A 13,734-nucleotide genomic window follows, 5' to 3' on the forward strand; every position below is an offset into this window, starting at 1 on the left:
CCTCAAAGACCTTCGCTTTATGGGGGGAAGTCTTCTACAGTAAGTCTCCAGCAGGTGGCGTCATTCCAATCGTTACAGTACATATATGTTCCTTGTTGAATCGTGAGCTTTTTAAGGCCAGGAATTGTCTTTTGCCTCTTTTTGTATCCTTGCTGCTTAGCAGAGTGCCTGGCACATCGTATGTGCTTAATAAATGCTTATTTGACTTAATAAATGCTTATGGATCGACAGGATAATAATCAAAAGAGAGAAAGCATGAGGATTAAGAAGGATTGAGAAAAGCTTCCTGTGGCAGGTGAGACCTCAGCTGGGACTTGAAGGAAGCCAGAAGGTAGAGATGAGGAGGAAGGAAGAGCATTCCAAACATGGGGATGTCCAGAGAGAATGCTCAGCGCCAAGAGATGGAGTGTCTTGTTCTGGGAACAGCCACGAGCCTGGTGTGACTAGATCAAAGAGCACAGGGGAGGGTGGGGGTAGGTGTAAGGTGTAAGAAGTTTGGCAGGGGGCAGGGTAGGTTAGGAAGAGCCTTTGAACCTCCCAGGGTTGTTGTGAAGCTTGAATGAGATAATATTTGTAAATCACTTAGCACGGGGCCTGGCACCTGGGAGGCACTTCATAAATGCGTGTTTCCTTCCTGACCCTTTAAACAAAAATCCCTAAACCAATGGCGGTGTGATTCATTACCTGGGAGGTAAGATCTGTAATGAGAGTTTTAAGATATTCCCGATAGGACATGGCTAGCCTCTACCAGGACTTCTTAATCTGAGAAACAAAAAAAGTTTTTTAATTTTGAAAACTAAATTTTAATATTATTGACTTCCTTTGGAATCCTATGTGTTTATCTTATGCATTTAGAAACATTTTTCTGAGGAGGGGTCCTGAGTCTATGGCAAACTGCCAAAGAGGTCTATGACTCCAGAATGTTAAGAACCCTGATTTAGATTTTACTTTTTGCAAGAGGAAGTAAAGATTCAGATGACTAAGCCCATGAAACAGGCAGCTCAGCTTAGATGCCAAGCAGGAAAAGGCTGTTTGAAAAATGACTTTTTTTTCCTTTGGCCCAGACCTGTGATTTCATCAATCTGGGGAATTCCCTATGTGAAAACTCCCCCTTTGGTTTCTCCCTCCAGTACAGATCAGCAACTTCTATTCTTAGAGAGCTTCCTAAAGACTCTGAGATGTTACATGACTTACCCATGATCACCCAGAGTCAGAGTACATGTCAGATGTAGGATCTAAGCACTCCAAGGTCACCATGCTGCATTTTTAAAAGGAATAATACATTACTCCCTTTTAAATCTGGCCTACCTGGCCCAGCAGTGAGTACTGGGATCCCAGACTTCTTGTCTGACTTTTCATTCTTTTTTTATATGACTTAATTGTAATTCTGTTTTACAGTTATGATACATAATTATTGTAGAATGTAATACATAATTGTAATAAAATTGTAATTATGAATTAATTGTAATGGGGAAGGGGACTGTCCATATACACCTGAGGAAGTAGAAGACGTGAGTAATGCTAGGAAAACCTTTTAATTATGACTGTTCCCTAGTATGAAAAATTAATAGAGGTAGCAACAGGGATATGTTTATATGTTGTAAAGAACGAGAGAAGATTTGACTCTTGGTCATCATTCTCCAGGTCAAATGCCATCTCCCCATTATCTTATTACCTTCCTTCTACTGCTCATTTCAGACAAATCAAATTGTTGTTCAGTTGTGTCCAATTCCTGGTGACCCCATTTGGGGTTTTCTTGGCAAAGATACTGAAATGGTTTGCCATTTCTTTCTCCAGCTCATTTGACATATGAGGAAACTGAGGCAAACAGGGTTAAATGACTTGCCCAGGATCATATAGCTAGTAAGTGTTTAAGGCTAGATTTGAACTCAGGTCTTCCTGACTACAGGCCTGGTGCCACCTAGTGCCCAAATAGACTTTTTTCTTTTGGTAAGGCAATTGGGGTTAAGTGACTTGCCCAGGGTCACACAGCTAGTGAGTGTCAAGTGTCTGAGGCCAGATTTGAACTCAGGTCCTCCTGAATCCAGGGCTGGTGCTTTATCCACTGTGCCACCTAGCTGCCCCCTAAATGGACTTTTAAAATAATCCTTCCACTGCCCCCAGTCAAATTTTGCTATGACAAAACTGGATTTGAATTCACATCTTCCTGCCTCCAAGCCCAGCTACTTTGCATTTGCATGGTTCTAGTTGCTAGCTGCTCATGGAATGTGAGATGCTGCTTGCCCAATCTGCACATGCTCACTACTGGCCACAAAACTGCTTTTCAGAAGCCTTCTCTTCCTTCAAGTTTCCACTCAGGTTGTTCCTTCTCTGATCCCTGCCCTTTCCATCAAATTGAATTTACTCACTCCTTACTTTTTTCTAGACCAAATCATTTGCATTCATCCTTTCCCACATCATATCTTGTACTGTATTTATCTGTATATGTGTCATATCCCTCCAAGTAAAATACGACCTCATTGTGGAGATGGATCGAGTAGCAAGGTAGTTCAGTGGATAGAACACTGGGCTTGGGATCAGGAAGACTCATTTTCATGACTTGGAATTCAGCCTCTGGGCAAGTCACTTAACTGTTTGTCTCAGTTTCTTCATCTCTAAAATGTTGTTGATGATCCTTAGTTCTCAAAGAGGACCATGACATGAGGGTGATGTTATGACTTGAACTGAATTGGATTTAAGTGAGGGAGGGCTGTGCAAAGTCATCAACCTCACTCTCTTCCAGAGAGATCTGGGTCCCATGGCAAGATATATATCAGGATGACTGTAGAGGGTCGTAGATATTTAAGACAATTGGGGTTAAGTGATTTGCCCAGAATCACACAGCTAGTACTTGTCTGAGGTAACATTTGAACTCAGATCTTCCTGACTTCAGGGGCAGTACTCTATCCACTGAGCCACCTAGATGTTTGTCTCTAAAATGAGCTGGAGAAGGATGCCAAGAAAACCCCAAAGAGGTCAAAAAGAGTTGGACACAATGGATAACAACAATAATTATGTTATTAAAAAAGAAAAAAGGCCCAAATTTGTATTTCCAGCATCTCACCTCAGAATATTACCCAGAAATAAATATTTATTGAGTTGAGTTGAAAGTTCACTGGAAAATTGCTATAACATTATTTTTCTATATGGCAAATTTTACTATTGGTAAATTGTCTTAGCTGTAGTTAAAGAGATATATTCTGTAGAGCACTCACTAAGAGGACTTCATTGTAAGATAATCTAACCAAGAAAGTTGTACATGGCTTGGACCTTAGAGGCTGAATTATAGTAAAATCCCTATTCATTCACTTATTCAATAGACATTTATTACTGATCTATTTTTCCATTTTACCTGGGGGATAAAAAGAAAATTAGATAGAATCCTCTCTCTCAAGGAATTTTCAATTTAGTAATGTATTTACCTATAAATCAGCCTAAGCATAGAACGTATTTTTATCCCATCATTCATTGTTTCTCACAAACTCATACAGAAGTATGTCCTAGGCTTTTGTTTTGTTTTTGTTTTTGGCTGGGCAATGAGGGTTAAGTGACTTGCCCAGGGTCACACAGCTAGTAAGTGTCAAGTATCTGAGGTCAGATTTGAACTCAGGTCCTCCTGAATCCAGGGCTGGTGCTTTATTCACTGCACCACCTAGCTGCCCTGTCCTAGGCTTTTGAGGGGGATACAGTGCTTTTTTTTATATATAAAGCAGTGTCATGTATTTCCATAGATCACTGTTTGAACTTCCATCTTTAGCTTGTTGATAATCAAACATATTTTATTTGGGGTGGTCAATATGTCTGTTCAAGAGATTTCTGGATAGAGGTAATCTTTTAGTCCTGGGTAATACATATTTTTACATAGCAATGCTTGCTTGATTGTGGACAACTCACCTTATAAGATCATTTTTGTCTAGAAAAAAAAGACTTTAGATGCTTATTGACTGTAAGTTGAAATGAATTAGCAATGTGGTGTTGGGGGGAGGGAAGGAAGCAAGTTACTAGCACCCCTTTACATATAAGGAGTGGGAAGTAATGCCTCTGCTTTATTTGCTAGTCTCATGTGATCATGGGTTACTCTCAACCTGTTTCCTCTTTTTTGTTGGGCAATGAGTGTTAAGTGAGTTGCCCAGGGTCACACAGCTAGTAAGTGCCAAGTGTCTGAGGGTGGATTTGAACCCAGGTCCTCCTGAGGTCCTCCAGGGCCTGTGCTTTATCCATTGTGCCACATAGCTGCCCCTGAACCACCTAGATGCCCCTTCAGTCTCCTCTTTTGCAAAATGAAAATAATAATCGTTTGCCTCACAGGGCTGTTGTGAGGGATGTACTTTGTAAACCAAAGGAGGCAGAATGGCAACAGAGAAGTATACAATCCCTGGCACCATCAGGAGAGTCCTGAATTTGAAAGCTAGCTCTTATGCACTGTGTGACCATGACCTTCAGTTCTCTGAGACTCAGTTTATTCATCTGTAAAATAGAGATGATGATAACAACTGCCTCCAGAGTTGTAAGAACTGCAAAAATCAAAATAATATTTGTAATGTGCTTTATGATGCATAAAATGCTATATAAATGTGATCCTTTATTAGAGCTTTATTAAAGTATTATGTTTAGTTTTCATAATAATGTACTAAAAAGAATTGAAGAAATATTAGAAGAGAGTAACAAAGATGATCAAAATGACAAAATAAACTAATTAATAAGCTCTTATTAAATACTTACCATTTGCTCAGCACCCTGATCCAAATTGTGTGATTACATATAAGAAGCATAAGACATAATTTCTCCCTATAACCTGATAGCTAAGAAGGAAATACTGTCACAGGAGAAACAATGGAAAATAAATGGGCCAAACTAGACATTATAGACAATTGGGAAATTAGGAGTTCAGAGGAGTTCCCCTGGGGCAGCTAGGTGGCGCAGTGGATAAAGCACCAGCCCTGGATTCAGGAGGGCCTGAGTTCAAATCCAGCCTCAGACACTTGACACTTACTAGCTGTGTGACCCTAGACAAGTCACTTAACCCTCATTGCCCTCCAAAACAAAACAAAAAAACAAAGAAACAGAGGAGTTCCCCTTCCTTCCTTCCTGCTCCCAAGCTCCTGGCTCTCATGCGCGACCTTCCTAGGAAATTCAGTATATATGGGGCAAGGAGAAGGTACTAGCAGCTCTTGTCCCAGGAAGGGTCTCAGACATAAGATGTTGCTTAAGATGAGTGCTGAAGTGAAACCAAGGATTAGAAAAGACAGAGACCAACTATCGCTGATTCTCTAGACTTGTCACTATGCCTCAGTTGTGGTGGGCTCCTTCTCCTATTGGTCACTTCTTTGTGAGACTTCCATATTGTGGAAAGTACTAGACCAGTCATCCCTCAGACTCCAGATTTAGGAGACATACGCCTGGAAACAGGTACTACCTCCTAGCTCTCTCTCTTTCCCTGTTCCCACCCCCCCTCCCCTTTTATGTGTTGTCTTCCTTGATGGAAGAGACTACCTTTCTGCTTGTATACCTAGCCCTTAGTCCAGTGCCTGGTACATAGTAAATGCTTAAAATGATTATTGAGGCAGCTAGGTGGTGCAGTGGATAAAGCACCAGCCCTGGATTCAGGAGGACCTGAATTCAAATCTGGATTCAGACATTTGACACTTACTAGCTGTTTGACCCTGGGCAAGTCACTTAGCCTCTGTCTGCCCCAGTTTCTTCAATTATAAAATAATAGCACTTACCTCTCAGGGTCCTTGTGAGAACCAAATAAGATGATATTTGTGTAGAGCATGGAACAATACCTGGCACATAGTAGGTACTTAATATATGTTTGTTTTCTTCCTTCCTTCCTTCCTTCCTTCCTTCCTTCCTTCCTTCCTTCCTTCCTTCCTTCCTTCCTTCCTTCCTTCCTTCCTTCCTTCCTTCCTTCCTTTCTTTCTTCCATGCATCCAAAACCAATGGGCTCTAAGATAAAACAGAACATAAAGAAGATTATGATTTTTTTTTTTGGTGAGGCAATTTGGGTTAAGTGACTTGCCCAGGGTCACACAGCTAGTAAGTGTCAAGTGTCTGAGGCTGAATTTGAACTCAGGTACTCCTGAATCCAGGGCTGGTGCTTTACCACTGCGCCATCTAGCTGCCCCTAGATTATGATTTTTTAAAAATTCAAATAAGTAAGGAAGCAATTCTGCAATAAGAATTTGGTTGATAGGGCAACTGCTGGATATCTCTAAGCACTTGATGAAAATGACCTGGGAATTTTAGAGCCTAGGGAGGAAAAAGTCAGAGCCATAACAATAGCAAAGGCATATAATATGCTTAGTCTTTCTTTAAGTAAATTGATTTGTAAATAACTTGACAAACTTAAACATAAATATACTGAAAAAGATGCTCATATTGAAATTTTAAAAGCCAAAAGTATCTCCTTTGCTTTCCACTCACACAAACCCTGTAGTGACATCAACCAATTTTTTCCAGACTAACAGATCTTGTCCAAATGGAAAATAGACCATGCAGCATTTGAAATTCACAACAAATCTATAAATCTGGTTTAAGGTTGGTATTGTATAGAAGCAGAGGCACATTTGAATCCTCAAACTGGTGAGAGACAACAGATTTTCAGTGTGAGCATTCATATCTTGGAAATTAGGTAAACACTACAAATAAGGGTTTGTGTTTTTGTTTTGACGATTGTCTAGATTTAAGAAAAATGATGGGAAATGTAAATGATGCAGATTAAACTTAACGGTGTGTCAGGTACACATTTTTTTCTTTCTGAGAGCTGGTTATTAAACATTTACTACCACAGCCTTGTGGAGAAGTTACTTAAAAACTAAAACCTCATTGAGGATTACATACAAACTCCCTGTTAGCTAAATGGCAAATGAAATATTGTAGTCAAACTTTTGTTGTCTATCTTTAAAGATTACCAATCAACAAGTTTACTCCATGTCAGGTACTGTACAAAGTGCCAGGGATTTTTTTTTAAAAAGGAAACAGTAAAAAACCATCTTTGCCCTCAAGAGTATTACATTCTTTTTTTTTTTTTTTTTTTGCGGGGCAATGGGGGTTAAGTGACTTGCCCAGGGTCACACAGCTAGTAAGTGTCAAGTGTCTGAGGCCGGATTTGAACTCAGGTACTCCTGAATCCAGGGCCGGTGCTTTATCCACTGCGCCACCTAGCCCCCCCCAAGAGTATTACATTCTAATGGGGAAGACTACATCTCTCTCTCTCTCTCTCTCTCTCTCTCTCTCTCTCTCTCTCTCTCGTTGTTGTATTATTGTTGTAATAGTGTCTGACTCTTTGTGACACCATTTTGAAGTTTTTTTTGGCAAATATACTGGAGTAGTTTGCCTTTTCCTTCTCCAGCTCATTTGCCATATGAGGAAACTGAGGCAAGCAGAGTTGAGTGACTTGCCCAGGGTCATACAGCTAGTAAATGTCTGAGGCCACATTTGAACTCAAGTCATTCTGACTCCAGGTCTGGTGTTCTATCCACTATGCCAAATACAAACATACATACATACACACATATGCAAACACCCATACAAGTACACACATATACGCATTATATGTATACATGTATATATGTGCATAAGTGTGCTTGCATGTGTATGTATATACATGTATACACATATGGAGCAGCTGGGTGGTGCAGTGGCCTTGGAGTCAAGAGGACCTGAGTTTAAATCTCACCTCAGATACTAACTAGCCATGAACCCCAATTGCCTTAAACATCCGGGGCCATCTCCAGTCATCCTGGTGTAGAGCCACTGGACTCAGATGGCTCTAAAGGAGAATTTGAGATTGGTGACCTTGCACAGCCTTCCCTCACTTAAATCCAATTCAGTGCAAGTCATGACATCACCCCAATGTCTTGGTTCTCTTTGAGTATGAAGGACAAACAACAATAACTCACATATACATATTATATATGTGTGTATATGTCTCAGTATGTACAAGATAAATCTGGGTTACTGATATATAAATCAGTATATATACACATATACATATCAGTATATATGATAAATAATAATCAGAATGGATAAGATCGAGTATATGGAAGGTGCCTTAAAGGGGAAAGTGTCAAAAGGAGTGGGAACCCTGAATGGCTTTATAGAGGAAGTGGTACTTGACCTGAGCCTGGATGGAAGCCAGAGATTGGTCCAAGTATGGCACACCGTGAGTGTAAAGGCATGGTGATGGGAGATGGAGAATCAAGTGAGTGGAGTGCCGAGTAGTCCTGTATGGTTGTATCACATAGTGTAGAGGAGAGTTTATTTTTTAAAAACAACAACAACTGAAAAGATAGGAAGGGGCCAGGTTGTTAAAAGCATCAAATTCCAAATGGAAGGTAATATTATAGGAAAACTGTTTTCTTCCTGTGCTCTGACCCCACCCTAAGCTTTAAGTTACTAGAATAGGCTATGACCAGTTTCCCAATCACGAAGCACAAAATGTTTCTTCTACCCATCTATCTATCATTGTGGTATTACCAGGTTGGCTTAAGAAAACTTTCTAGTATATAGTGATTACGTAAGATCTTCAACAGTTCCAATCTCTCTTGTCCTTAATCACAAAGTGCCATCAGCATAAGTGGATGGAGACCTTCCCAAGCCTGAATGTTAAAGAGTCATCAGCAGAACACTGCATGCTCATGGTATTAAACTTGAAAGCAGGAATCTGGGGCATCTGCCTTTCCTGGAACAAGGAAACACATTAGCCCTTACCTTCCATGCCTTTGCAAGAATCAAGGCTTCTCTTCCTCTAATCATCCTTCCTCAGAATTTTGTCTCTGAAGGCTTTTTGGCTGAATGAATGGAGCAGACTCCAAAGAGAAGGACTGAATAGGGATACTTACCTCCTCAAAGAAAGAAGATAACAAAAAAGCAGTTGATAAAGGTCACTGAAAAATGTCCTTCTCAAGCAGAAAGAGCACTGAATCTGTAAGTCAGGAGACAAAGGTTAAGATTTAGCTCCTGCCTCAGACACTTACCAGCTCTGTGAACTTAAGCAAATCACTTCATATCTCTGAGTCTCAGTTTCTTCATCTGTAAATTTGGCAAAATAATAGTACTTACCAACAGCAATATTGTTTGTGAACACCGGTGAATGACTTACCATTCTCAGCAAGACAATGATCCAAGATGATCCCAAAAAGCCAATGATGAAGCATGCTATCCACCTCAAAGAAAGAACTGATATTGATTGAACACTGACTGAAACATGCCATTTTTCATTTTCATTTTTTTCTTATATTGGAGTCTTCTTATTGCTTACTGCCTCAGGAAGGGGGAGCAGAGGGAAGGAGGGAGGGATAGAATTTGGAATTCAAAACTTTAAATTAAAATGTTTTTTAAAGAAAAACAATAATGGTATTTACTTCACATGGTTGTTGGGACAAATGAGAAATATGTGTACAATGTTTTACAAATCTTAAAGATCCATATAAATGATTAATTGTGACTATTATCACTTAAATGATAAACCTCAATTTCGTCATCCATAAAATGAGCACAATCATTATAATACTTATTATGAATTGAAATATTGTGATCAAGTTTATTGTTGCCTACCTTTAAAGATTACTAACCAACAAGCATTCATTAAGTTCGTACTATGTGCCAGGTGGACAGCTAGGTGGTGCAGTGGATAGAGCAGTGGCTCTGGAGGGGGCCACTTTGGAGGACCTGAATTCAAATCTAGCCTCAGACACTAGCTCTGTGACCCTGGGCAAGTCACTTAACCCTGTTTGTCTCTGTTTCCTCATCTGCCAAATGAGCTGGAGAAGGAAATGGCAAACCACTCTAGTATCTGCCAAGAAAAGCCTAAATGGGGTCAGGAACAGTTGGGCACAACTTAAAAAAAAGACTGAACAACAAGCTATTTCTTTTGTGTTTTTCTTTTGGTTATATTTCCTAATGATGCTAATATATTAATAGAAGAAATGCATTTTAAAAACACTTTACCTGAGCTGGTACCCTCTATCCCCCAATACTTGGGAAAACAGATTTGGAGATTGGGAGAACAGCAAATTGAATAGCATGCATACTCTACTCTTGAATTACAGAAGTCAAATGAGAGTGACCTAGAGAAAGTCTGAGGGTCATTGCAGCCAAGAACAGTAGAAAGCCTCAAGCTTTGTCCTTCTAATAAGCTGGAGTTCTCTACACAGACATGGACACACACACACACACACACACACACACACTCACACTCACTTAGGAGGCCTCCCCGTGAGCCGTGGGTCAGGATCTCATGAGATCTTTATATACAGTATTATGTGATGCTAAGGGAAGAAGACTAAGTGTAAACATCTCTGTAAGGAATACTTATAGGGTTTTGTTACAAAAGTCAAAATCAAAGATAAAGAATGTCATTAAGGACACATACATACATTGCTTCTCACAGACCCTGCTGGCAACTTTCCATATCAGTTTCTCCAAATCCTCCAGGCTTCTTTCCCCCTTTTCTTTAGTGACCCCCCCCTCTCCATTTATAATCAACAAATGCTTATGTCTCTAGATGGCATTCTCTTATCTACTATCTCTTCCAGCTTCCTTTTAACTCCTTCCTGCTCCTCTTTAGTCAGTCAGACAAAAAGCATTCATTTAAACACTTATCACCACCACCACTGCTGCCACCACCACCACCACTACTGCCACCACCACCTCCTACTACTAGCTAGCCAGTATTTATGTGGCACTTTAAACTGTGCAAAGTGCTTTATAAATATTTCGTTTTTCCTCACAACAACATTGGGAGTTGTAAGGATACTATTAGTATGATTGTCTCCACTTTATGTGTGAGGAAACTGAGGGACAGACAGGTTAAGTGACTTACCCAATGACAAGGCATCTAAAAAGCTCAAAATGAAGCCCAAGACTGCGCCACCTGGTGGCCCCATTTTTGTCCCAGGCCCTGTGCTAACATGCTGGGGATACAAAGAAATATACATTGTACATATGTGCAGGATACATATAGTCCTGATGTCAAGGAGCTCATATTATTTGCATGGGAGAAACCATGCAAATAACTGTCTATTACACATATGTTGTTGTCATCTGACTCTTCATGACCCCTTTGGGGTTTTCTTGGCAAAGATACTGGAGGCATTTGCCATTTCCTTCTCCAGCTCATTTTACAGATGAAGAAATTAAGGCAAACAGGCTTAAGTGACTTGCCCAGGGACACACAGCCAATAAATGTTTGAGGCCATATTTGAACTCAGGAAGGAAGTCTTCCTGATTCCAGCTCTTTCCCTCTATCCACTGCACCACCTAGCCACCCCTGTTTCTACATAGTTATTTGCTTATTGTCTCCCCCATTAGATTGTGAGATCCTGGTGGGCAGGGGCTATCTTTTTTGTATTTTCAGCACTCAGCATAGTACCTGGAACATATCAGGCACATAATAAATGCTTATTGATTAATCATCTAGATACCAAATATACAAAAGTATATATGTTGGAAGGTTATTTCAGAGGAGGAAGACAACAATGGGTAGGACTGGGAACAACCTCCTAAAGAAGGTGGGATATGAGCTGAATTTTGGAAGAAGCCAGGAAAGGCAGGAGGTGGAGATGTGGAGGGGCAAAAATGACACTCCACTACCAACACACCCCAGCATCAAAATTATCCAGAATAAAACCAGAACTTGTCTCCCTTAACTGTTTCTAATAATTTTGTCTGATGACAGTCTTCGGAAACCGACAATATTGGCAACTGCATCACATTTCTGTCACTTCTTATGATAAAATGAAGTAGTTTCCTTAATTTTTTCTGATAGAAAGTCTTTTGGGTTTATTACAGAAATAATCATCAAATGAGCACAGTGGTGAAATGGAGAGAGTATGAGTCTTAAAAGGTAGAAAGACTTGGGTTCAAATCTTGCTTCAGCTGCTTATTAGCTGCATGTCTCTGGGAATGTCACTTAATAGTCCTTACCTCAATTTTGGCATCTCTAGAATGAGAGGATTGGACTCGATGTCTAAGCTTTCTTTTCAGCTCTAAGTCTATGATTCTCTTTTTTTTAATGATCTATTTATTTCTTGGGGAGTGGCAGGGCAATGAGGGTTAAGTGACTTACCCAGGGTCACAACAGCTAGTAAGTGTCTTCTGAGATTGGATTTGAACTCAGGTCCTCCTGAATCCAGGGCCCGTGCTTTATCCACTGTGCCACCTAGCTGCCCCCTAAGTCTATGATTCTTGATGATGTATTTAATATAGGTCAGGAAATCAGTCTCGAAGGTAATGTGGGAAGAGGATAACATAGAGGTGGATAGAGTGCTAGGCCTGGAGTAGAGAGTATATGACTTTAAATCCTGCTTCAGATACTTACTAGCTATGCGACCTTGGGCCAGTCACTTACATTCTCAGTCTCATTTCCCTTATCTATAAAATGGGGATAATAATAAGCACCTGATTCATAGAATTGTTAAGAGAATCGAATGAAATTATCTATGTAAACCTTAAAGTATTACATAAATATTAGCTATTAATAGTTATTAGCTATTTTGTCATAGAGCTCAAATCCATAAGTTATTTTATGTTGTTCAAATTAACAGAACTATAGGATTTAAAGACTAGAAGGAACTCCAAGGGCCATCCAGTCCATCCATTGGCTTAAAAGTACCTTCCCCTTTTGATAAGTGATAATATAGCCTGAACTTTGAGATCTTCAAGGGGAACTCACTATCTCCTGAGGCAGATACTTTACTGTTGAACAGCTCTAATTTTTAAGACACATTTCTTTGAGTAGTCATTGTGAGGATGTGCTATAGCAAAGTATGGGATGGAGGAGTAAAGTTTGGTAAGCAGAACCAATTAGACCCTGCTGGCTGGCCCCCACCCTTGCGTGGGTATTGTATCTTGTTTCTCACTTTGAGATCTTGTCTTTCTCTCAATTTATTGCCCTGAACTTTACCCTTGGGAGAAGGCATTTCCTTAAACCCATAGGAGATGGAACAATAGGAAAAATCAAAGTCACTAACAACAACCATCCCTGAGGAGCAAATGTTAGTTCTTGTTCATTCCCCATCTCTCATGATTGCTAGCCATAGGTATCTTTGACCAAGGGAATACATGTGTATGCATTCTCAACCTGGGAAGCTATATAAATATGAATAAATAAAATTTATTTTGTTCAGCTCAAATCCTCAGATGGTAGTTGCAGTGATGAGAATTTCTCTTGGAGAATACATCCTGTGTATCCCCATATAAAATCTCATAATCTTCTCTCATGTATACCTTACAATACATTACCACCCTCTTAGTTAACCCCCAATTGCACACATCAATACTGAAGTCAACAACTATGGGACTTTAGAGAAAACCCCATGTGTTTTGAACACATGACAAAACAACAGACTCTTAAAGAAATATAAAGACTTGGGGACTCTCTTTTAGGAGAGTCCGGGAAAGAAAGGAAAATGAGGCACTGAAGAGTACAGCTATCCCCAATTTGGGGCTTAGCAACAGGAAAGACTCCAGCTCTCTGGGGCTGTTCCATAGCTCAGCTACAATATTTTCCCTTTTTGTCTCAGCATTCTTTCTCCTGTCAGTTGAATCAGTTGGAGGACAGGGGACAAGGGTGCAGCAGTGGCTACAAATAGGGAAACTCTTCTCCTGTCTTCTAGGAGGCAGTCCCCATCCCTGAGCATTCTGATGTCATTGCGTTTATTCCTCCCCTTTCCATAGGAATGAGAAAGGTCAATCTTCCTCAGGAGGCCACTTGTATTAAGCCTAAAT

This window comes from Dromiciops gliroides, chromosome 1 (assembly GCF_019393635.1).
Source record: "Dromiciops gliroides isolate mDroGli1 chromosome 1, mDroGli1.pri, whole genome shotgun sequence".
NCBI classification, from domain to species: Eukaryota; Metazoa; Chordata; class Mammalia; order Microbiotheria; family Microbiotheriidae; genus Dromiciops; species Dromiciops gliroides.